General features: G+C 40.4%; 1 protein-coding gene across 4 annotated transcripts in view; it reads right to left on the reverse strand.

Moving 5' to 3' along the window:
• znf609b (zinc finger protein 609b) overlaps nt 1–18,453 on the reverse strand; it is a 103,145-nt gene extending 84,692 nt beyond the window's left edge. For 2 of the 4 annotated variants that reach the window (XM_088333617.1, XM_088333618.1), the window contains exon 1: nt 17,975–18,453. The gene's annotated coding sequence lies outside the window, so the exon portion shown is untranslated. The remainder of the gene's footprint in view (nt 1–17,974) is intronic. The other 2 variants (XM_088333616.1, XM_088333615.1) reach the window with 2 other exon arrangements.
• Nucleotides 18,454–27,571: the final 9,118 nt, after the last annotated feature.

Consider the following 27,571-nt stretch of genomic DNA (forward strand, 5'->3'; position numbering starts at 1 on the left):
CAGAAGCATATAACGGGGATAACACCACCATTTTTCCTTAGGCAAGGGGAGTGCACCCACTGCATTTAAAATAAGCATTACGGCAAAGTTTTTCAAAAGCTAGGTTAGGGTGATGCTCAATAATTTGTGAGCAAATAGTCAAACCATTATGGTTTCTTAGTAAGTGTTTTTATATGAAGGCAATAACCTGTTTGAACCCAATTAAGACGGTTAAGTTACACAGTTCATAAACTATGCCATGCGTACAAACTAAACATTAACTATTGACCGTGCTCTATGTGCAAAAGTTAGCGTACAACGCTAAAATGTTCTACATTGACAGGAATTTTTCCCCACACATATTGCTCTTATAATTTCCTTTGTATTATTATTTCACAGTATAAATCAATTTAATTACAAAAAAAGGGAAAACTGCAACCAATTCGTTAAAAAAAATAAGAATAAACAGCAATACATTACAACGGAAATTTAACAACGAAACTCAATTTTGTGTTTGCAAAAGCTTCAATGGATTTTTAGCCTCAGGCTTTAAAGTAGGATGCATGATTTGAGGTGTCCTTTAAAAAAAATTGAAAGTTAAATATATTTTCAGTTAAATATGTGTTAACAATGCCCAACTAAGTTTAAATAGCCCATGTGCTTTTTTTCACCACCACACCTTCATGTCAAGTCATGTTTATTTTTATAGCCCTCAATCACAAAATTTTCAAAGGCCTCCACAGACCACCATTAAAACATCCCCTACATGAGGGCAAGGAAAAGCTTTAAAACCTCAGAGTGAGGAAAATGAAGAAACCTTAAAAAGATGGCCGCACATGAGGTAATCCCCTTTCCAGGATGACCAGGCTGCAATGGATGTTGCAAGGCCATCAACAGACAGTACACAGACATCTCATCTCATTAGCCGTACCGCTTATCCTCATTAGGGTTGCCAAGGGGCTGGAGCCCATCACAGCCATCTCTGGGCAGTGGGCAGGGGACACCCTGAACTGGTTGCCAGCCAATCGCAGGGCACACGGGGACAGACAACTCATTCGCTCATTCACACCTAGGGACAATTTGGACCGGCCAATTCACCTGAAATGCATGTTTTTGGAACAAGGGAGGAAACCGGAGTGCCCGGAGAAAACCCACGCAAGCACGGGGAGAACATACAAACTCCGCACAGGAAGTCTGGATTTGAACCCACGACAGGTTCCCATGACATGAACTGTGCCGCACAAGCGCTAACCACTGCGCTGCCGTGCTGCAGTACACAGACATCATCAACATTAACTACGTAAGTGATAACAGAATATCCATGAACATGAACATAAAAATACATCTTAAACTGACAGGAAGCCAGTGCAGGTCAGCTAAATTCGGGGTAATGTGATCTAACTTTCTTGTCCTAGTTAAATGCCTTGCTGCAGCCTTTTGTATCACCTGCAAACCTTGGGTGCTAGACATCAGGAGACCAGAGATGATTACATCGCAGTCATCGAGACGGGAAGTAACAAACACATAAATTATAATCTCTGCATCAGACTAAAACAGCATAGGCCAAATCTTTTTAATGTTGCCAAGATGGAAAATGCTGTTCTAGGAATATAGTTAAGGTGTAACTCAAAGGACAGATTATGGTCAAATGTGACAACTAATTTTTTTAACCAAACAGCTCTGGGTGATATTACATTTGTAGAGGTTCAGAGCAGTGTTTGACAACAAGTCCCAACATTGAGCTGGAACAATAACAGGGTTCCAACAGCTTAAGGTATGTTAAATTTAAGACTCTTTAAAAATACTTTTTAATGCCTTTTAAAACCAAATTTAACACCAAATCAACCCCCCAAAAAACACAAATGAAACAAACAAAAAAACATGATTGAGGCGATTTAAAAAAAAAAACATTTATCATTAGTTTGTTAAATCACAGTCCAGTTGGAAACTTTCTACCGAAAAAAGATAGCACTCTCCAAAGTTTGGGAATCAATTACATAAATCATAGGGATTATTACAGTACTTCAAGGATCACCGGTAAAAACTGGCGGATAACTACTAATTCCATGGAACACTACTGCTACATTCCTGAAACATTTTATCATGATGCATGAAAAATGACTTTTGGGTCCAGTGAAAAACGTTTTGGAAAAACAACACTACTACTGTATATTCATGAATAATTTGGACTGTAGCAAAACACAAAAGTGTTGTACTCCCTTCAGACTATTAGCCGCACCCAGTACAATTTTAAAAGAAACACGATTTTCTACATATATAAGCCGAACCTGACTATAAGAAGCATGTTCCCACATTCAAACACGAGATATTTACAAAGAAAGGCGGTACATAGAGTTTTAAAAAAATTGAGTACATTAACTCCTTAACGTTCTGCCAGTGGGCCGCCGTACTTATGATAAACAAATGTGTCTGTATGATGTCACCAGTCACTGAAACACGTCATGCCACATTGGAAAGCTTAAACTCTTGAGAGTCACGATATCATTAGAGAAACATCCCGACCCGAAAACTATAAAGCCGAGGTAACTCACCATACGTCCACTGGCTGTCTTAAACTTCTCTGAATGTCTTTGAAAATGACTTTAAGACGAAGACAATCCATAGAATCCAACCTCAAAAAATTTACAACGAAACACCTAATAATGCCGACAGAAACAAAAATAGGAATCCGCTTTAAACATTTCTCCTTCGTTGGGCGTTGCTTCTTATGGGGTTTGGGGTTTTTAAGGGTTATTGATCTATCTTCGTTATTCATTATCCATTATCCGTTATCGGTCAGTTCATTATACGCTACAAAGCCTAGGAGCCGGGACACTTACTCTCAGCCAAAAGGCTAAGCTAAGGTCCTAGCCCTATAGCCTTGTTGCGATCATTGCGAATGCACCGTTCCCGGAGGTACTGCAATACGCAGTGCGCGTTATGTGCGTTTGCGGGGCTTCTTATAAATCGTTTGTTTCGCCATATCATTTCCGTTTACTAATAACCAGACTCGAACAATGATTCCCATTATGGTAGTTAGCGCTCCCCTTCTGATTGACACTTTTTCTATGAGGAGGGTCTATTCATGCTAATTTCATTTATGCACAAAGCGTAAAGTTACAATAAACTTGCTCCTTTCTCGAGATATATAATCCACCTGCCTCACTCTTACCTTTACAGCGAGGTGCAAAAATTAGCCGCATAATTGCGCAAGCCGCGGGGTTGAAAGCTTGTGACAAATGTCGCGGCTTATAGTCCGAATTTAACAGTAAATCTGTGTTTACATTTTTCAGACTTTCCAAAATTGGATTTGAGACATTTTAATGCCAGTTAAAGCCTTATTTTCGATAGATTTGCGTGCAATTTTATCAAACGAGGTGAAATGATCTTTATATAATCTGATCAGTTGGCAAATTTCCCATTACAGTTGTACGGTAATTGTCGGTAAGAGGTTTAATTTTGCTTTGTTGTGTGAAAAGGACGGTTGTCACTGTATTTGTGATGATATTTCACCCCAAGACTCTTTTTCAAATAGTGCACTACATTACTATGGTCTTTTATTTAACAATTTTTATATGTATCGTAATGTTGACAGATATTTACCAAAATAGTATCTTTTTTTCAACTACCTTTTTGGGGATTTCCACTACCAAGACTGTGTTTTTTTTTTCTTGTCTTCAAAGGTGACGGTCTGTTTATTTATCGTTGCCAATTGAATGAATGGTCTGTGAATATTTCATTTCAATTTACTAAATAATGCACATTTTATACAAATTAATGTTTTTAGGGACATCTTAGGTTAGAAATTGTAATTAAAATGTAACATACCAATGAGTGTCTGAGAAGAATTTGTATTTGATAGAGCATCCTTTACCTCGCCTTGTCGTTTTGACAAGTACGTTTCTTATCACGGTTTGTGGTTCAATGCACCATTGTCATCCCATACCTTCGTCTTTAATGAGATAATTTTCTTTATCCGTTTAACCGGCTTTAAAGATGATGTGTTTAGGCTTGATGATGCAACATGGTAAATTACACAAGAGAACCAACTCTTTATTAAAAATAAAGACAAGTTTTTCCCTCAGGATATGATGCATACTTTAGACTAAATGATCAGGCTACCGCATATAGAAAATCACCGATTTTACAAAGAAGAATCATAAATCAACTACTACTACGCAAGAATATTAAAACCAAGTGGCTATTCATCTTTAGGTTAAATGACAATGTGAAAAAGACCACTAAATCAATACATTAAATGTCTAGGTTACCTGGTCTGTAGCGCTACGGGGGTAGACCTTCACAGTAGCAAAGCGATCGACCTAAGCAGTCGTGTCTTAGTTTGATTGCTTTTGATAAAACACCAGTTGGAAGACTTGCTTATTTTTATTTTGTCGATTTGGGTGACCATTAGCAGAAAATCTTTTCTGCGTGCCGATTGTGGCTGATAATACTTTGATCGCCGCAATGAACTCAACACTCACTTGCAAAACTCAAACCAGCTAACGAGATCCAGAAGAACATATGTAGGCATAGCTTACAAACTGCTTTTGTATTTTGTTATATGACCCTTCTTTAAAAAATATTGATGGACATCGAGGGACCATATTACATAAATAATGAGAACAGAATATTGTAAAATTTACTTATTTTCCGTTGTAAATGTTATTATTATAATTGTTTTTATTGTTAGTATAATAATTGTTATTCTTTTTATCTATCTTTGCTAGTCTTTCAGGAGACTGATTATTATTTTTACCATTATCATCAATTGTGACATGTGAAGGAGGGGCTAAGAAAATAAACTGTTTTCTGAGTAGATTAAAGGCAATGTGTGCTAAGGTGCTAATAATAGCAGGGAAAAGTGTAAATTAATTCCTCTTTTGGCTTATTGTTAAACTCAATGCACATTTGATACAGATTTGGATACTTACCCAATAATGGTAAAAGCTCTTCAAAATGCATTGTTGGCTCAAAACATATTTTTTTCTTTTAGTTTACCATGACAGAAAATTGTAAGAAAATAGAATTGAAAAATGGTACTAAATATAAAGAACCAAGATGAAATCACAACTGTGACTATTTAAAAAAGATGTCAAGTAGCATAAGTTGTTTCTTTTTTACAGATGACAAGTTGTTCCTGAGCCAGAAACCAGCAAGTTCCATTTTCCATATTCTCCAAACTCTTTGGTTACTGCATCAATTGGCACAAATCTGAAGTTATTCCCATATCAGCACACACAGGAATACCCCGCACCCTTTAATTTCAAATGGCTCTCAGAAAGTATGGTGTATTTAGGCATAGAATTATCTCTAGGTATTAAGGAAACTCGGTTTCTCTGATGAAAACCAGCTCGGTGGCCTTGGGGGTATGGCACCCGCCCCGAGACTGGGAGGTTGTGGTTCAAGCCTCGGCCGAGTCATAGCTAACACTTAAACATTGGTACCCGTTGCCTCCCTGCTTGGCGTTCAGCATTAGGGGTTGGAATTGGGGGGTTTGGTCACCTAATGACTCCCAACACCTCAGTTGGGTTGAGCGAGGGGGCTGGGAATCCCCTCCTCTAAATCAATCACCCAAAAAGAGTCAGAAATGACTCTAGCCACCTCCCACTAGGGGGATATGGCTGTGGTATATATATATATATATATATATATATATATATATATATATAAAATTAAGGAAACTCTTGATTCATATGGAAAAGGCTTTGCACAAAGTAAAAATGGATCTCGAAAAGTGGGGAAAATTGAATAGGACATAGTGGAAAAAAGTTAATACAATTAAAATGTCGCTGAAACCACACATAAATTACATAAAAGGAATTATATCTATTATGCATCCCCCCAAAAATACGGATGCACTATGTTAATATGATAAAACATTTGTGGGATGGGAAGAAACCACATATCTGTCTAGATACATTTTACTTATGTAGGAGGGGTGGAGTGTCACAGCCTAACCTCAATTATTAAAGTATTTCATTTGAAATGTGTGAACTTGTAAACCTTTAGATTCAAAATAATGCTGAACTCGATTGGTTTCTTATTGAGCAGGAGATTAATTTCCCTTTTAAGCCAATAGAATACCTTTCAGCGCCCTCTAAAAAACATCATTCCTTTCCTAGATCACTCCAAAATGGTTTGTCAGAGGGTACCCAAAACTTGCAAAATCTCCCAGTTAATTCAAAAATATGTACCAATATGGCAAAACCCCAAAGTAAAAATCTGGGGACACTGCTGGTATGAGTGGTTAAAAAAGTATCAGGACTTTGAGTGACTTATTCGAAGATGGACAAATGGTTTGTTATGATAACTACTCCACCTGGAAGGTAGCAGATTTCATGGAAATATTTGAAAATTAGGCACTGCCAGTCGAGAATCCACTCCCCTGGTTGACATAAAACTACAATTGAACTTTATTTCCATTTACCTAAAAACACACCACAAAGATGGTGTGAGGTGTGCCCCCGGAAAAATATGAATTGTGGTGATATGCCCAAACTGGCCTGAAAAAAAGGACCTATCTTGTAACTTTGATAAGAAAACATGGGAGGGGATTCTTTCCAGGTCAGATCATTATGTGGGAGAAGCTAGAGCTAAATGTATCCAATATAAAATAATCATCAATAGCTATTGTTGCACTGCATCAAAACTTTTCAGAAAGGGACTTTGCAAAATGATTGAGGTACATTGATAAATACTTTGTATGGATGTTCCAAAAAAATGTATCATAAGTTTACAATTCCAATACAAATGCACAAATTGGCTATCGATAATGCCCTCTGAGCTAGAATGGATGCAGAAATAATGTGGTGGGGAAAGACTGCAATTTCTTTAATTAATTACAATAACAATAAATAGATACTAATATGGGAAAATCTGGCGGCACGGCGAATGGGTGGTTAGCACACAGCCTTGAGGTGCGGATGTCCAGGTTTCAATTGCAATGACCGCAGCCTCCCCGATGCGAAGTTTGCATGTTCTCCCTGTGCCTGTGTGGGTTTCCTTCCAGGCACTCCAGGTTAATTGGCCGTTCCAAATTTTCCCTAGGTGTGACTGAGTGATTGAGTTGTCCGGTATTGTGTGCCCTGCGACTTGCTGGCAACCAGTTCATGGTGCCCCCTGCCCAAAAATAGCTGAAAAAGGCTCCAGCACCCACGCAACCCTAGGGAGGATAAGCGGCGCAAATAATGGATGGATGGATTGAAAATCTTTATCAAAATCTTGCTCAGACCTACTACAGAGTTAAATTTGTTACGGCCATACCAAATCAAATGAATACATTTAGAAGGAGGCAAATGTTTTATGTCATGCACATACTGACCCTAATATGTGCCTAAATTAATGGTTGCCTGCAGGGATGTCCTAATTCTCACAGGCAACCCATTTCTCACCATATTGAAGTCATACATCATCACATGCGAAAAATCTATAATGCTGCAAACACCCTAAAGGTGAAGCCATGTAAACAAAGTGGGTACATATACATGCAGGGAATAGTCCAATTGAGAAGATATTTCAGGTTTTTGGACCAATCCAAATAACCCATTTACATGACTAGTGCCAAGAGTTAACCCCATTTGGGCATAACCTTACTGGAAGTGGCGCAGCACGGGTGACGTTAATACCCAAATACACGTTTCTGAATTCTATGGTTTGACATTAAATAAAAGTACCGTCTTTGTTCCTTTGTCTCCAAAACTTTGCTCAGTTACTTCAACTCAGGGTTACAAGTTGTGCTTGTACGCTGCTTCCCAAAAGCATGGACTTGCTCTGTATATTTATGGGACTGACATTTTTGCCGTGGAGGGACAAATTAAATAAAACAGAAATGTCTCTGGGAGCTCAATAGCCACAATCACATGAAGTGTTTTTAGACTTTAACAGGATCAGTGTATATCATTCGTTCTTGAACTACAAATCCTCAGATTTTTTGAAGCATCAATGACGGAGAAAATTGAACATGCGCAAAAATGCGCACCTGGAGTCGGACATGTCGAATGAGTACACATGAATGAGCAATCAGATATAGACCTAAATCAGATTTCTGTGCGCATCTATATGGCTTTACATGACCGTAATATAATAATATTCTGATCTTAATTTGACTATTAACTGCAGGTAACCAGGTAAGTGTCTTATTGAGGAAGACAGTCCAAGATGAGCAGTGTTTAACGGTCGATTACCTTGGTGACACTAGGTAACTTCAAATGTTCAGACGTTGCCCATTAAAGACACTTAAATTTGCCACTGTAAAAGGACAAAGATTTTTTAAAAATCATTTTTCTACTGTGATCTGAGGTTCACAGAAGCTTCTGCAAATTAAAGAAAATGTAGAGTCGGTTATATGTGCACATCAACTGACGGATGCACGGAACACTATTTAGACCATAAGTATTCAAAAAGTATTAAATTAATCCTAGTCCTTGTTGAGGGACGATTATTTGTGTTAACCCAAAGGGTGTGCAAAAGTTCCATCATATAAACAGGCTTTGAAATGGTAAAAACAGCCTATATGACTACAACAACCATGTCACATTATAAGTCAATTAAGTAGTTTGTCTTCTTATGTTTGATGTGAATTTTAGCCGTTACTTTGACTAAAATTCTATTCAATTGTCAATGTAAAGAAGTTAAACAGAGTGGGCCTTTTTTTCCTAAATGGACCAAAAACCCTAGACAGTCATGTGAAAAATGAAATACACAGCAAAATCATAACGCAAGCAAAAAAATGAAACTACAATGTTGCTGATAGAGTTTGAGTCACATCTTTGTCTTTTCCCTTAGGAAAAACAATTCACACAAAAATGTGAACCACAAACCAATCCTTTCTTTTCTCACTGTCAAATATTATGATCCATGTGCCGGCTGACAGTAAACAATATTTGATCTCATAAATCAAAAGCTGAACCATTATTCCAAAAACATTAATTGAGCTGCTCAAAAACTAGTCGAAATATGATGGTGAGTATAAAAACTTGAAGTGGCATCAATGCAATGTACCATATCAGATTCCTAAGTACATGTTTCCAACATCCCATTCAATGATCAAACGGTACTGTGACCGCAATGCAGTGGGGAATTTTCCCAAGGTTTATGATGCTAAATAAAAAGCTTGAGTGACAAGGGGATTCCAGATGTTGAGTTTTCTATGTTGTCCATGACGGTACGAAAAGGAAGTGAAACATGTGCACCTTCGAAACAAAGCTCTCATATCAGCTTATGAAAGACACAGAGGTACAATCTTGCTATAACATTAATGGTCGAGACTAGCCAGATTTAAACAACACTGTTTGCACTATCATGTTGCAAAAATTACCCTAGTTTAATGGCAAAATACATTGCACCAGTAGCCAACTTTCCAAGTGCACTCAAAGATCAAATCATAAAACGCGGATTAGACAAAGTCCACAAAGTGACCCTGCAGTCTTTTTTTACACACAAGTTAACAATAGTGCCATAAAGCTTCCACGGCACATTAATTTATATAGCTTTTAGGGGTTCTGTAACCAAGGTGGTACTGCTTTGTGTTCTTGTATGAGCACTTACATTCAGGATTTCATCGAAACACAAATTTTGAATGTACCGTGATATAATCTTTGTTCAAATAATAGTTCAAATGTTACTCTTGTATGTCACATGTAAACAGTGTGTGTAGGGAAATAACTTATCAAATAGAGAAAATTCTAAAGTTAAATGGTAATAAAAAAATTGAAATATTTCTCTAGATATTGTCAACAACTGTTCTTCACATATCCATTATTTCCATTACTTTTAAAAATGGAGATAGAAATGCCTGTAATCATACAGAGCCTGAACATAAACTATAGCATACTAAGTAGTATTTTGAATTCATAGAGTTCAAAAAAGTACTACAAAACGGTTAAAATACTTTGCACTGTCAGCGATTTTTTAGTCATTTCTGGTAGGGCATTGGTTGTCATTATCTAGTTTAAAAACGTACATGATGCAGACAACAACAAAGCAAGACATTTGTCAAAAGAAGGCCCTAATAATGTTTAATGGCATGATAACCTGCACTGATTCAAGCGATTTAGGTCCCAATGCTGCAAAGAAGTTCCTGAACATAATAATTGGAAGAATAATGTAGCATAAACTCAAAGTGTTAGATACCCAGAAGTTATTGATCAATCGGGGCTCAACACCAACTTTTTCACTAGCAATACTGGCGCGAGTAATTTGTTCAATTGGTTGGACACCACGGGACACGGACATACTTTTTTTTACAGCATGACCCATTACCTACTGTTTCAACTGATACGGATTGACTTAAAAACTATTTGCCAATTCATACATTTTAATATCAACTCACTCTGCATTTTGCCAACAGTGTTTGAGAAAATTGTCATATATTTCAGATATGAACAAGGATGAGAACAGTAAGAAATGTTAAAAAATAGCTGGAAAGTCATTAGCTGCTCCACCTGCGAGCGCCGCCATCTTGACTATATTAGTGACTGAGGTGAGCAAAGGCAGCACTAATCAGACATATGTAAGCCAGTGAAGTTTATAACCAAGGTCAAGCAGAAAAAACATGTTTGACAAACTTCGCTCAAAAGTAAAAACTCACCAAAAGTAACGAGCAAGATGCATTATCGTCACTTAAGCCCCTGGTCAACATCAAGGTTTTGTATGCATGCATGCTGAGATTAAACTTGCGTGCAAAGCAAACCAAACAAATGTCGCCCTTGAAAAATGCAAATTGTCTCACGGGAAATTTGAGGCAACATTAATCCATTGAAAAAAAAGTCAAACTTCCTTGTAAAACCATTTCCTTTTAATGTCACGGTTCTGAAAACTGCTACCGACACAAATTTGGATAGAGTCAACTCTGCAATTTTACACACTCCGAATTAGTATCATGAGCGTAACAGCAGTTGGAGAGAACTGTTAAATGTAAGAATGCTTAAACGGGAGGAGAGAAGATTGACGTTTAACAGACACTCACTTCGCCTGCCCTGTTGTGGTGAGTGGAAAGTACGATTACAATTATCTTTGTGGCAAAATGCTGTGTCACTGGGTTAAAGCGTACAAAGTTGAGGTACTATCATGCCTTCATGAACTCTTGGGTAAAAGCCATAGGCAGGTAAATGCTGGGTCTTCTAGTTTGACTTTGTATTAATGAGGCCACTCAAACGACAAAATGGTCTAAAACACTAATCCCAAATATCCATATAAAAAACGAGTCTACAACCAGGTTGTTACACTATACTAACAAACCTTATCCCAAAGCCAAACCATGTTCCCGAATGAACTTTAAACCACAATTTGTGTGTCAACCCCACTTGACTTTATTTGATTGGTTTCTGACACCAGTTCATAAATACACTATATGAAAACACTTGTCCTCCAAGTAATTTGGCTTCATTTAACTTTCTGTAACATATTTTTCTGTATAATGTGCTAAGATTCACCATTGTCCAACGTTAAAAATGTTTACAGAAGATAGCGTTCATTGTCAAAATGGCAGAAAGCAACAAAATAATCATCATTGCTTGTGCTAAATAAGTCCAATCAAAAAAAAATTACTTAAAAAGCTACTTTATTTTCACAACTGTAAGGCGTAAATAGAATTATATGGTTTCCTTCAAAGAGTAAGGCGCGCCCGACAGTGTGATATGCCGTATGTTCTTGTAAGTAGGCCTCCAACGATTATACCACACTGTCGACAAAAATCGATAATAGAAAGTAGACAATGAATTCCATTGTGGCCAGACATGGTTTTCCAACAGAGTGAAGCACCGGTACATGATTATAATCACTGCTGAGAGTCACTCATGCGCAATAGTGTCTGTCTTGAGCGGTAACATAAACATACAAAAATGACGGTGTCAATGACAAGTAAGCGTACCAAAGCTTATAAAGTTTGCATTTTAACTCAAACATTTAAAAAGCATGTCTAACAATTGAACAAAACAGAGTCTGTCTCGCCTGGGTGAGATGCAAGTCCCGTTTAAGCCAATACAGTTTCTATGGCATGCATCGTACATTATAGACGCGTATATTTCGCTATAAATGAGCGCTTGAGCAATATCCCAGGCAGTGTGAGACAATTGTATTTGAAATTAAATGCATGTAGAACAAAAGTGAGTTGTTAAAACGTTAAAAACCACAAACATCAGACGTTAAAACCAAATTATTTCAAATTGTTAAGAATAATTACGTTACTTTTGTTACAGACTTTCCAGTTAACCACTAAATGTACTTTTAAAAATGCACTCGATTTATTTACTTTTCTACCGGTGCTAATGAGCCTGTTCTTGGTAATAAGGTATAAAAAATGGTTATCCAATTTTAATTTAGCATTTATTTGCCTATCCCTAAAAAATGATACAGGTTATTTTATGGATTGGTATCTCTACTGTACGAATTCAATGTATGTTCAACAAAAGATGTACTTTTCATTGTACCCATTTTTCTTATGTTCATTTTCCTTTTGCATGTGATTAAATCAACTTAATGCTAAATAAGAGGAAGGAAAAAAAATGTACCCGATGTTTCGACGGATAGTTTCAATAGTCAGTGACTGGTTGTCAATTAAAATAGTAGTTTGCTGCAGCTCTTCTTGGAAGGCAGATGTATTAGAGGACACCATGAAAACATTAAAGGGGGGGATATGGGTGTTGATAGTATACAGTATAAAAGAACAAGTATGCGCGTTATGCAGAACAACATAGAATACCACGCATCACCATCGAACTCTGTTCCTGCTCTATTTTTGTGCTTGTTTGATTTGTGTTTTACCATGTCACACCTGTTTATCATTTTTAAAACGTTGTCATCGATACCACCAAACTCAAATTTTCTACCGCTGTAGTTTTAAATATGCATGCTTGTAAGTGTTTTTGTTGTAATTCGGATTTATTATTGCTCCCGCTCTAATTAAATATGCACTCTTATAGGTTTGTGTGTGTGTGCTTTGTTGTAAGGCGGTGGTAGTTAGCACGCTTATTGTATATAACATACAAACCCCATTATAATGTGCGCTTTATGTGTGCGTTAAATACAGCAAGGGCACACACAACAGACTGCGCCTTTTAGTACGGTGTGCCTAATGGTAATGTAAATTTGATGTGATTGTATTGAATGTGTCCTTGCTTGAGTAGGGTAAACCTTAACCACACTACGACTACCAGAATTCTCCAAGCGGAAGACTTGACATAAACTTGGGTGACCGAACACATTATAAACCGGTTGTGCGACCACAACAGACGTTTTACACATAGTTCTGTCTCAGAAGGGCTTTACTCAGGGGCCACACCTCCGTTTCAACTCCAAGCATTTCCTGGAGCTCAGATTGTGTCTGACCAGGACAATTCCTTCCTCAAGTTAGACTTGCTGGCAGGCTTGCAAAGCTCATGTTGATGAGCTGCCTTTGAAACCACACAAAAATACCACCTACCGAAATGACACACAGGAGCAGCTATATTTGTTTAACTAGTGGCTGTGTGCTTAGGGTAAAGTATGGGACTTATAAACAAACCATTTACCATAGAAAATCTCCTACAGGCAATCTGGCTTGGATGGAAAGCTGGTAGCCATAGTGTTATCCTTATCTCCTAAGAGTGCTACTCAAGGTTTACTAGTGGTTCTTAACCTGGGTTTGACCAAACCCCTGGGTTACGGTGAGTCAGTCTCAGCGGTATGGTGGGGCCTCTGCCACAGAAGTTAAGACATACTGACTTATCATGTCTATACGCGATGACACACCCTGCTCGACCATTCCTGGCTAAAGATGATGACGTGACATTACTTGGCCAATTTGTTCTGCGCGGGATTTAGCACACTCAAGAGTAAGGTTTGACCGATATGAGTTTTTAAGGGTCGATACTGAAACTGATAATTAGTATTGAGAGGAAGCCTAAAAACAATATTGTCTGTAAAAGCTTAAAATTGGCATAATATTTTTTAATAATGCAAAAAGAAACAATTGTCATGAATTCAAATCAAACACGAATAGCTCTCTGAAACCTTTTACGGTAAATACAGTACATTTGAATGGCAACACAACTAATAATTCTAATCTGTCACTTAAACCAAAGACTATCAATGCAGGAATTAATTAAGGCTTAGCAACATCTCTTAAAAAGGCACATAAAAACGTAAAAGCTCCCGGACTTGTCTTTTACAATACATAAATACAAATGTCAATACAGCCAACATGACTTAAATCAACAGACAAAAAGTGTATCAAAATTTCAGCTGAGCTCGCAAATTGAGAAGTGGGGCCACTCCTGTTTTAGAGCCATATTGACAAACTGATGTTAAGGTAAGAAAGCTAATGAGTCAGCGTTCCACTTTAACATGCTTTTTATGCTCTTTCTCCATCAAAAACACATACCCTTGATTGACGGACAAATGTTACGATAAGAGCCAATACATCAGTCTCACCCTGAACGTGCCTCCCTAAAACCAGTTAAATACATTTTTTACATGATCTCTTAATCAAACACATGCTTTCTACCACTGACTTTTAAAAATTTCAATATTATCAGCAGTCTGATTGACAGGCATGTCGGGCCTCATGAGTTAGCAGAGCTTCCGCTGTTCACTACACTCCAACGTTACTCGTCCTGCTTCAGTGTCTATGCCCCTAGTTGCTTATGGAATCGAAAGGCACGGGGAGGAAAGCATCAAAAAGAAGGCAGAAGACAGGGAGAGAACGTCCTGGCTGTATCTGAGCCTAAACAATCATCCCGACCAAGAAATAAAAATTCCAATCCCAACATCCGTCAAATTCCCAAATATCGATGCCGATAATCAGCCCGCCTGGTAATCGGTGGACCGATATCAAACATGTGAATATCATCGTAGTACATCATGTACCCTCTTCCTATTGAAATCCATACTATGTCCAGCAAAAAAAAATAAAGTGGTCTGGCAAATATGTTCTATAAACTATGCAAACTCATGCCAACTGTGTAAGCTGGAACAAGTGCCTGGAATTGGTGACACTTATGTATCCATGGAACTGAAACAAGCAATTGCCACACACTTAGATAAGCTTGCAAAGTCTATTGACGGATACTTCCCTGCACAAGCCAAAATGGATGCGACGGCCATTCGTGTTTTGCTAATAAGGCAACAAAAATCAATTATGAAAATTCTGAATAACCAGGTTCATCCACAACTCTTCAGAACAAACACTCAATTTTTGGGTGTCAACAATGGAAAAGTATCCAGCTATTGCCAAAGAAAGCCCTGGAGGGTATTTTTTTATAACACATGTTACAACATACCTTTGCGAGCAATCACCTTTGCACTGTTCATTTTTGTGTACCAGTGGAAAAACGATGTATTGAATTTGAGAAAAAAAAAACATTTTCTTGACACAGGGATCGTACATCTTTTCAGGGACAATTTCAAGCACTTTTTGGGCACTTTCAAAGCCAATTTTCCAATTTCTCCAGTACCCTGGCATCTTGGTCTCTTCACATGTCCTCTTGAGAGCGACATGATGAGATTTTACGCATCCATATAAACTAATGCTAGCTGACGTTAATCACGAGGGAAGAAGAAATACAACGGCAAAGCCTGCATCGACCAGCTGGCAGAGATGGGAAGCGCCGTTGATGTAATGGACATTTTGGACTAGTTTACAGGCTTGAAGTGTCGTTGCTGTCATGCACTTTCCAGTCAAATTTCAACAGGTTGCCTAGTGTTCTCTTTTTATTGATGTTTACTTTGTTTGTGTACTGGTACTCAGTACTAAATCTATTTCAACATGGTCGTCCTGGAAGGGGGATAACCACTTGTCAAGGTTTCTTTTTTCCTCACGCTGAGGTTTTGAGTTTTTCCTTGCCCGCATGTTGGTTCAAGATCAGGCGATGGTGTAAATGTAATCCTGTGCAGTCCTTTGAGACATTTTTGTGATTAAGGGCTATACAAATAAATGTGACGGACTGACAAAGCGAAGCCATCACAGCAAGCCTGTCAGTGTCATTTTCATACCTTTCAACCTATGTGGTTTTGCCGTACAAAGTTAGTTTTTTATGTATTTTAAGACGAGTACGACGTAAAGGAAATCTGTACGGAAAAAAGCAAAATTGTCAATCGCATGCGTCTGCCGCATGGGGATTTCCCATCATGCATCATTCCGGAAAAAAAAAAAATATAGTGTACGATTATTTTGTATTTTTTAAAATACGACAGTTTGTACAGGCATGGAGCCGTGAAGGTTGACAGGCATGCATTTTTAAGCAAAGTTGAGATTTATTTTTCTCCCTTTAAAGCGTGGTCTATCGAGTCGGACACCCGGGAAAAACTGCAACAATTTCTAGAACTTCAACCAAAATTCCAGCACTTTTCAATCTTTGAAATAAGAACATTAAGATTCAAGCATTTTCAAAGACGAACCCGGTTTACACTGAAGTGGGGTTCAGTAAATGTACCGTATTTTCCGCACTATAAAGCGCACCTAAAAGCCTTTTTATTTTTCAAAAGCTGACCATGCGCCTTATATATGGATCAATACTAAGTCGCAAAGTCTTGCAACTAAAGCAAGCAGCCGCCGACTAGATTTTCCCCCGAAAGCAAAGTCGTCCGCGGTGTATGCCGGGATTTATATACCGGCGTTTCATTTCCTAACCAATGTGTCAATCATCATTTGAATCAGTCACTATTGGCTAAAGTTATCCGGCGGTAAAAGGGGCGGATCCTTTTTATCATTTACAGGCTCGCATAGGCTAAAGGGGCGAAACAAAGCCTGCAATTGGCCGAAAAAGTTGAATGTGAATCACATGTTGGGTTGCACTACGGGATTGAGAAAACAAGTTTTACTATTCTGTATTTGTAAATATTTTACTCTCCTGGATTTACTACACTCACGGTTGTAAGAAGACCATGGTTACGTATCATTAATGAACGTGAAGGCTGCAAGAGAACTTAGGTGAGCTGTGCGGATTTATATTTTCCCGGTATCTTTTTTTAGAACGATCTTGATGTTTCTGTGATGAGTCTATGTTTAAACTAAATTCAATTCAAAGTGTTTATTATCATATGCACAGTAAAGAACCCAGTTTCCCTGCACAATAAAATTCTTACTTTGCTGTCCACACAGTTGCCAGCAAAAAATAAAATGGAAACTAAGAAATGTTTGTTTGGTGACATCGTACAGACACCGCATCCGCACGTGTCTATGACACGTATTTGCTTCTTTGCAAGCTTTCGGAATGTTAAGATAGATAGATACTTTATTCATCCCCGTGGGGAAATTCACAGGGTAATAAGTTTGACTGAACTATCTGACTGTTTTGTCGACATTTCAATTGTAGCGCCTTATAATGCGGTGCGCCTTGTGTATGGAAAATATAGGACCAAAAACAATTTTTGGGGGGTGCGCCTTATAGTGCGGAAATTACGGTACATAAGAAACTAGTGGGGTTCAGTACCACTGGTTTACTAGCATAGTGAAACACTGCAAGGACTCTTGTTGACAGGCACATGTTCAAATGGGAAATTCCCTCAACAGTCACTCCATTAACAATATTTTCCCTTTGAAACATTCGTGAGAACGACCTCCCGAGGACCCCCTGGGGTCCCCGGTACACCTATTCAAGAAGTTGCACCAGCCTTCCAGTTATTAGTGAGCTCGTGTCTGGTATGAGGTGTTACACTTTAATCCCTCCATTTAATGATCTGTATTTAAGTGGCGTCCATTGCTTTCTGAAAATGGCGTGAGACGGCATACTAATTGTTTACACGATGTACCGTTCTTCGAGTACTTTGTATGAGGTTTATGTGCTGCCTTTTGAGAGCGGGCACTTCTTATTAGGAAGGCTGGAAGAGGCACGCGGGGAGTTGATCAGCTCATCTGACGAGTACACTGAAACAATGAGCACAGGGGTCTGCTACATTAGCTTCCTCTCTGCGGCACGCCGCCTTGACTGGCTATCTGCTCACGAGCTAGCCAACCCGGGGCTAACGATAAACACTCAACGAGTCCTGTAGTCACCATAATAGACGATAAACTTACTGACTTAGCTAGCCATGCGTATTCCCGGTCCTCGTTTTTCCATGGTGGCGGCCACTCCGTTAAAAAAAGGAAGGAATAAAAGTCAAGAGTAACGGCTTTGGCGTTGCATTAAAAGCTCAAGAAAAAGCCGCGGCAGCGCAATCCCCAAAGATATCCACCGCAGGAGAGGAAGGGAGGCCAGCGATTCATTGGACTTGTGCCATCTCGAGTGGAGATAATGTTCGCGTCAACAACCAAGACGACCGAGCCCGGAGGGGGAGGAGGGAGCGGAGGACATGTTTGAGGTGCAGCAGGCAAGACCAACAACAAGCTCGCTCCTCTCCCGCGAGCGGCGGCCGATGTAATCCCACAGCGAATAGCTTTCCACACAGGTTAATTCCTCCGTCTTCTTCGTCGCGCGAGGGAGTACCAGCGCGTCGCTCCTTCGGTGTGAGAACTGCGAGGATTTCGTCGAGCAGCAGTTTCAACGGCCGCCTGGAATACCTGGAGGTGGATTTCTTACGGATTGAACTGGTGGAACACCCGGAAGTGGATTAGCGAAAGCGGAGTACAGTGGGACCTCGCTACTTCGCGGTTCCACGTTCGCGGGTTCAGAGCTTCACGGGTCTAAAACATAAACATAATAAAATAAAATAATAAAAAATCTCATCTCATTAGCTGCACCGATTATCCTCAGTAGGGTCGCGGGGGTGCTGGAGCCCATCCCAGCAATCATCGGGCAGTGGGCAGGGGACACCCTGAACTGGTTGCCAGCCAATCGCAGGGCACACAGGGACAGACAACTCACTCGCTTATTCACACCTAGGGACAATTTGGACCGGCCAATTCACCTGAAATGCATGTTTTTGGAATGTGGGAGGAAACCGGAGTGCCCGAAGAAAACCCACGCAAGCGCGGGGAGAACATACAAACTCCGCACAGGAAGTCTGGAGCTGGATTTGAACCCACGCAAGAGGTTCCCATGACTTGAACTGTGCCGCACATGCTATATATATTTTTTTTTTCAAGCATTTTTGAAGGAGGCGTCACTACTTTGTTATTCCACGTTCGCGGGTTCAGAGCTTTGCATGTCTAAAAAACAATAATAATAATAATTTTAAAAAAAAAGGAAGCATTTTTGAAGGGGCGTCGCTACTTCGCGGACTTTCACTTTTCGCGGGTGGTTTTGGTCCCCATTAACCGCGATAACAGAGGGATTACTATAGTGTTAACTTAACTCACACAGAAACTCATACCTGTCGACCTCCACGGCTCCATGCCCGTACAAACTGTCGTATTTGCCCTTACAAAATAATCTTATGTAACCGCGGTGTACTTGTCCCACCAAAGATCCACATTCACGCTGGACTGGATGATGAGGTTTTTATTATAGTCAAGTCATTTTTATTTTTATAGCCCTTAATCACAAAGAGTCTCAAAGGGCTTCACATGTTATTACACAGACTATTTTCTCAGACTATTATTACACCATCCCCTGATCTGGAACCAACATGAGGGCAAGGAAAAACTCAAAAACCTCAACATGAGGAAAATGAAGAAACCTTGAGAAGGGACCGCACATGTGGCATCCCCCTTTCAGGATTACCAGACAGCAAAGGATGTTGCAATCACAAATAATACAGAGACATTGTCTAAGAAAAGTATAGGTTATTCAAATGCTATAGAGTAGAAGTGTGTTTTAAGCTTAGATTTAAACATTTCCACTGAGGTTGCAGATCGGATCTCAGGGAAGAGAGCATTCCACAGCACCGGTACCCGGATGGAGAACGCTCTCGAACCAGCGGAACACTTCTTGGCTCTTGGGATCACCAGAAGACCGGCGCTCTCAGAACGAAGGCTTCGGACCGGAACATAGGGGGAAATCAGATCTGAAAGATATGAGGGAGCAAGTCCATGTATGATTTTGTATAATACTAAGAGAACCTTGAAATCACATCTTAGGCTAACAGGGAGCCAATGCAGGTTAGCCAAAATCTGCGTGATGTGATCGGACTTTTTTGTCCTAGTTAATAGCCTCGCTGCAGCATTTTGTACCAGCTGAAGACTCTTGATTCTGGACTTCGGGAGACCGGAGAGTAGTGCATTACAGTTATCGAGACCGGAGGTAACAAACGCGTGAATTATAATCTCCGCATCCGACTGAGACAGTATCGGACGAATTTTAGCAATGTTGCGAAGATGGAAGAAAGCGGTTCTAGTAATTTCCTTCACATGTGTTTGAAAGGACAGATCGTGGTCAATCAATCACATACTGTGCATGTTGAGATTTGTCAGCTGTGGTTTTAAGGTTTAAAATTAACTTTTTTTGCGGAGCACCAAAAGATCGTGTCTTACTGTTGGCAGCTCGTTGTAGACTGCCAAAAAACCCCACCTTCCTGTCGCGAGGTCTAAAGCCAAACCAAACCTTACCACATACCAGCAGGTGTCACTGTTGGACTCATCATTGCAGGACACTTATACAGAAACTATACAACATATTTCAGCAGGAATTTCAATAAAACAAAAGTTATTATTACACCCGTTACACTTACACCATATTTTTTTTCCAGAATGATGCATGATTGGAAATCCCAAGGCGGCAGACGCATGCACACAGTAGCATCAAACACTTGCTTCGTTTGCAACGAAAAAAAAAAACGATTCAGAGATAGAGGGTACAGCGGCGAGCTTGTTAGACTTGATTGATTTGCCGTTTCGTGATAGTCGGTGTTTACCGGAAGGTACCCATAATTGACAAATTTGCGTTTTTACGTACATATTTTCTTGTACGTCATACACGTCTTAAAATGCATAATAAACGTACTTTGTACAGCAAAAACGTAAAGGTTAACAGGTATGGAAACTTTGGATGTGAGGAAACCGAAATGTCTGGAGGAAACCCACGCAAGCACGGGGAGAACATGCATACTCCACACAGGAGGATATGATCCTGTGACCTCAGAACTATGCTGCGGACGCGCTAACCACTTAGCCGCTACGGGGCCTTCATGAAACTACTCTCATTAAAAACAAATATAAAACCAAGTAATTGCGGGAGGGAGACAGGTTTTAAGTGGTTTATTTGTTGACATTTGGGACACAGGATCTGGCATTATTCTTATTTCATACATTTTTGTGAAATCATCAAATTTCACACAGTGAAATATGCTGAAGAATCAACTTTTGTCTGGAGAGCGGGTTTAGCAGTTTTGTTAAGGGTTGGGTAGGGTTACTTTAACTGGATTACTTTCAATTACTTTTGGATTACTCCAATACCAAATCTGCTAATAAAAGACAAAAGAAACTAAATATGAATAAAATTACTGAATTTTGTGCAGGCTTGGGGAGTAACGGAACACATGGAACGGCAAAAATGATGTTGGAAAGCCGTTTGGATTTATTTTCATTTTGTTTCTGTCGCATTTTATGTTAGTTTGGCCGGAGATCAAAGAGATCAAAGCCAGGAGAGAAAGCTTACCACGTGTTGTGAGTCATCTTTTTATTCATCTCATCTCATCTCACCTCATCATCCGTACCGCTTATCCTCATTAGGGTCGCGGGGGGGCTGGAGCCCATCCCAGCCATCTCCGGGCAGTGGGCAGGGGACACCCTGAACTGGTTGCCAGCCAATCGCAGGGCACACAGGGACAAACAACTAATTCGCTCATTCACACCTAGGGACAATTTGGACCGGCCAATTCACCTCAAATGCATGTTTTTGGAACGTGGGAGGAAACCGGAGTGCCCGGAGGAAACCCACGCAAGCACGGGGAGAACATACAAACTCCGCACAGGATGTCTGGAGCTGGATTTGAACCCACGACAGGTTCCCATGAAATGAACTGTGCCGCACAAGCGCTAACCACCGCGCCGCCGTGCTGCCCCATTTTATTCATATTCAGTTTATTTTTTCTTTTATTAGCATATTTGGTATTGGAGTAATCCAAAAGTGATTGAAAGTAATCCAGTTAAAGTAACCCTAACCAATCATGGTTTTGTTGAATTTGGACTCAAAATATCATGTGTGGCTTTTTCCCCAAATCAAAATATTTTGCTTTTATGGCTCTTTCAAAGAGGTTCCCGACCCCTGCCATAGACCGCTTTTCAGCCTTCGACGGGACAGGTTGCGAGGCCATTGTTGACCCAAAACAGCAGGGATAGCATTACACATTTAAATGGATTGAGGAAGGAATTGTACTTTAAGTTGCGTTTTAGAGTCGGAATTCTCAAAAACATCCTGCCCAGCTGTTGTGCAAAAATTTAAAGCACCATTTTTTCGCAATTCTCAGAGGAAATTTTGCAAAAGCACTGTAGGCTGGAAGCCATTAAAATAACTGACTCGACCCTCATTAGGTAGTTCCACATTTGCTGTGCCCGTTTCATATCTGGTAAGTTGTCATGGAGATCGGTGAAGATTTACATGAATGCCGAATGCTTTAGTAAGTGTAAGGAGGATAAGCGTAGAGGAATCGTGTTTGCTACCAATGCCTGCTATAACTTAATGGCAAGCACTCTTCCATGGATGCCATTTTTGACGAGTGTCTTTTTTAAGGTGGAGTCTCAAACAGTAAATGGCCTTGGGCTGCTTTGCTACCTCAGGACCAGGACAACTTGCTGTGGTTGACGGAATAATTGTCGTGATTACTGATGTGACTCAGCTGTGCTCCTTTGGCGACAACTGCCTCAGACTCTGATTGGCTCCCGATTCAGTACTTGTACCCACTCCTGTCAGTCCCCTGTGTCAGACCGTCTGCGAACCTCAGCTAACACTAGGCAAGCCTTTTTTCGACCCTGAATCCTACCTGTCACGTTTTTTGCTCCTGTCTGTTCCCCGGCTTCGACCCGTTTTTTGATCCTGACCACGTCTACTCTCCCATCCCGGCTTTCGACCTCTTTTTGTCCCCGACCACGTCTTCTCTCCTAGTCCGGCTTACGACCCCGACCAGGTTTTTGCTCTCCTGTTCCGGCTACTGACCCGTTTTCTCTGTCCCGGACTCCGCCATCGCTTGCCACGGAAGATCCATTTCCGCGTTCGGAGCGCAATCCAAGTATCAGAGCGACCTGCTTCCTGCGTCCAGCAATCAACGGATTGTGGGCGCAAGTGGAGTGGCCGAGTCAATGTACAAATTTAAGTCAATTTGAGCAGCTTTGATGCGACCTTAAATTTGCAGTCCATGTTAGAAACTCTCTAAACTGGCAGATTTTAAACAATTTTACAAAGAAGAGTGGGCCTAAAATTCCTCTATGGATTTTGAAAGACGCATTAACATTTATCATAAACGTCTGATTTCTCGCTGCCAAGGGTGGCCCAACTCGCAATTAGGTTCAGGAAGCAATTATTTTTAGGTTTTAAAAATGTTGTGCCTCAATTAATCGAGTCATCATTTCAAAACTGCATTTTGTATTTCCTTGGATTTTCTCTGTGTGATATTAAAATGGGTTAGTATTAGTAATAACTATAAAAAAAAAAAACAGAAATCAGTAAAGTGGCAAATACTTTTCCACGGCACTGTTGATGCGAGTATATACTGCAGGGAGAATATCAGTAAGGAGAACTTAACTCTCCTCATACTGTATTCAGTTTTATTTTATAGGTAGATATAAACATCCCAGCCTTGCCCCAATTTTGCCCCAATTTTTGTATACAGTGTTGTGTTGCTGGGGAAAAGAGGGTTTCATGTTACTTTATGAGCAAAGAAAAACTGCCAAATTGTTTTAAAAAGTAGCCGAGTTATGTCCTAAGTTGTACTGACAATTGAGGTACAGATTTTAATCAATAACGCGTTACAGTACTTGTGATCCAGGAATGCGTTACTCCGAACACTGTTCATTAATGATTGCATTTCCCCTTGTGAAGCGGTAATGTCCCTTACAAACACAACACGGCACCTATTTACTCATAGCAAGACAGACTATGTCGGATTAAAACTAAGATAACGTGTGGAAATAAGTTTTTTTTATCTACTGAAAAAACTGCATAAACAATTCTTTCAGCATATTTCTTCGTTCTTTCCCATTAACCGTAAATTCAGTGTTGCTTATTATACATCACAGAGCTGCATTTAGGGGACTTCATTATTCTGTAATAGAAACTGTCACTATTTAATCTGAAGCCGGAGACAGACGGGAGCAAAAACACCACAGGTGGGAGTCAGGGTCGAAAAAGGCTTGCCTAGTATACACTGAGGTTCGCAGACGGACTGACAACAGGGGACTGACAGGACTGGGTTCAAATAGTGACAGGGAGCCAATCAGAACCCACGGCGGTTGACGCCAAATGAGCGGGCACAGGTGAGTCACATCAGTGATCACGACAATCTTGTGAATTGAAATCGATTACCGTATTTTCCGCACTATAAGGTGCACCTAAAAGCCTTTATTTTTTTCAAAAGCTGACCATGCGCCTTATAATACAGTGCGCCTTATATATGGATCAGTATTAAGTCGCAAAGTCTTGCAACTAAAGCAAGCAGCCGCCAACTAGATTTTCCTCCGAAAGCGAAGTCGTCCACGGTGTATGCTGGGGTTTATATACCGGCATTTCATTTCCTTACCAATGTGTCAATCATCATTTGAATCGATCACTATTGGCTAAACTTATTCGGAGGTAAAGGGGGCGGATCCTTTTTATCATTTACAGGCTCGCATAGGCTAAGGGGGCGAAACAAAGCCTGCAATTGGCCGAAAAAGATAAATGTGAATCACATGTTAGGTTGCACTACGGCATAGAGAAAACATTTTTTACTATTCTGTATTTGTAAATATTTTACCCTCCTGGATTTACTACACTCACGGTTGTAAGAAGAGCATGGTTACGTATCATTAATGAACGTGAAGGCTGCAAGAGAACTTAGGTGAGCTATGCGGATTTATATTTTCCCGGTATCTTGTTTTAGAACGATCTTGATGTTTCTGTGATGAGTCTATTTTTAAATTAAATTAAATTCAAAGAGTTTATTGTCATATGCACAGTACAGAACCCCGTTTCCCTGCACAATAAAATTCTTACTTTGCTATCCACACAGTTACCAGCAAAAAATAAAATGGAAACTAAGAAATGTTTGTTTGGTGACATCGTACGGATACCGCATCCGCACGTGTCTACGACACGTATTTGCTTCTTTGCAAGCTTTGGGAATGTTAAGGGGGTGATAAGTTTGACTGAACTATCTGACTGTTTTGTCGACATTCCCGTTGTAGCGCCTTATAATGCGGTGCGCCTTATGTATGGAAAATATAGGACCAAAAACTATTTTTTGGGGGTGCGCACTATAACCCGGTGCGCCTTATAGTGCGGAAAATACGGTACATTCAGAGAATTAGAATAACGTCCGTTCTTCCAAAAGACCAGCATAATGTTATTGCCATTAACAAAATACATACTCTGATTTTTTTAAAAGCCACACATATTTTCATTGATTTCACAGGACAAATATACCCTTTGCATCTTTGAACCTTTGGTTTAATATTAGCACAGCACATATAATTGAAGCAAATCCAAGAGGGGGTTTCTCATGAAACAGTGATCTTTTCAGAAAAAAAAGCCTCTCTGATATGTCAGGCCGCCAATTCTGGCATCGCCATGAATAACCTTTCATGTTCCAGCAGCTTCAAACACCAGTGAGGCTTTAAGTCGTTGTCTCTCTCAACGCCGGTTTCCCGGGCAACAAGAATATGATAATGTTGCCTTTGACATGACAGAGGGAATCATCTTGCTAACAAACACAGACAACAGGCAGGGAGAGGACTGGGGAAAGAGGATCAGGAGAAGAGCGGAGGGGGGGGATGGGTCTTGAATTAATGGACTCATTTTCACACAGAGGGGGAAGCAAGAGCAGCAGCCGCTGCTCCTCACCATCCTCCATCTTGCTCGATTGCCTCAAATGCATTCCTGCTGGCAGGCACACTCATGCCTGCCCGGGGGAATTGGACGCCTCCAATGGAGGGCTAAGTAACAGTCAGCAGCTAGTAGGACTGCAGGGGACACATTTGTGGCGTTCCTCCGATACACTTTGGAGGTGTCGTGACGGCTGCGGAGCGAAAACCGACGTGTTTTCCATTAGCTCCAAACAAGCAATCAGCCAGCCGTGTGGAACCTCATGAGGGCTGCCTTGATGCATGCGCCATCATCTATGACTCCATAAAAGACATTGTAAAGCTCTTGGACGGATCAGAAACAGTCGCTTTCAACAGTGTGCAACCGCAATTAAAGGTCTGTGTCAACCTTACTCTGCACTGCAGAGAGCTAGACAGCTCATGCTGCGGCATAATTATATATGATTTCAAGTGGCTCACCAAGCCCAATTGATCCTCCCTTTCCGGATTGATAAGTAGAAGACCGATTTCTGCTGATCTGTACCTCTTTGTTAAGATTCACTTATGCCTTCCTCTTTTCTATGAAGTGGAGCTCTGGGGATGTGAGCGTACAAGGACGGATGGCTCCCGAGGGCTTCCACCTTAATGACAATGCTAGCACCACTGGACGGTTCATATTTATAGTAGTGAGAGGGACGTTGTCACAGTCTATTTGATCGATCTGAGCATAAATAGGTAGTGAGCCTCATGTCCTTCTCATGATTGATCGAGAGGGCCATCGTTCTGAAAATAGGAACCGAAGATACTCGCTAACTATGATAAAATAATGACTCTCAGCGATACTTTCGAAGCGCCAAAGCAGATTAAAACAAACTATAAAGGGGCATTTGTGTCATGAACCAGAACAGGATTAGGACCCAAACGCGTGACGTTTCTCACGCAAGCCTTTTATTTTACGGGAAATGGCGAGTCCTGCATGTTAGGCAGCGGTCTGGCATGAAATGATAGGAAGCCAGAAGCCGACGAGATCGATACCAATAGCCCAAGTAGATATCGGACGGATGGGGTCGATACCGGACAGGACGGGACAGACAGGATTGATAATGAAACAGGATATCGAAACAAAATAGGACAAACCAGACGGGAACAAAGACTGGAGAGAATAATAAACAGGACAAAAATGGACGGGAACGAAACGGGAAACTGATATTAAACAGGACAAAAATAAACGGGAACAATACCGGACAGGAAATGCCAACAGAAAGCAGGACCGAGCCAAAACCCACGTCTTGCAGAGGTTCGTTGACAGACTGACAAACAAAGAGTGAGAGCACTGAGCTTAAATAGACGGAAAGCCAATCTGTCAATGAGCCGCAGCTGGTGCCACACAGGCGGGGCCAATTGGGCACCATGGCAACCGTGACAATTTGAGAAAAATGAAGGGACAAGACTCAAATCCAGTCTGATCGGGTTTCATAGATCATCTTTATGTGGCACTTCATTTATACAGCGCTTTCCCACAGGGTAATAGAGGTAAGATCTTGACCCTGAATTTGGGTCGGGGCTAAAATGTCAGTCGTTATCTTCAGGTTGGCCCAGGCTTCTCCTTCATGACTTATTTATTATTATCCACCCGTCATTGCTCTTCTTTATCTTTCTGCTTCACTCTCAAAGTGCCGCATTAAAATTGGTTACAAACAGACTGCTACTGTGGCTATCCATCCATCCATATCTGCACTGCTTATCCTCAGTAGGGTCGTGGGGGTGTTGGAGTCCATCTCAGCTGTGGGCATGTTGTCAGCC

This window comes from Urocampus carinirostris, chromosome 4 (genome assembly GCF_059441175.1).
Source record: "Urocampus carinirostris isolate Australia breed hairy pipefish chromosome 4, RoL_Ucar_1.0, whole genome shotgun sequence".
In the NCBI taxonomy this organism is placed as follows: domain Eukaryota; kingdom Metazoa; phylum Chordata; class Actinopteri; order Syngnathiformes; family Syngnathidae; genus Urocampus; species Urocampus carinirostris.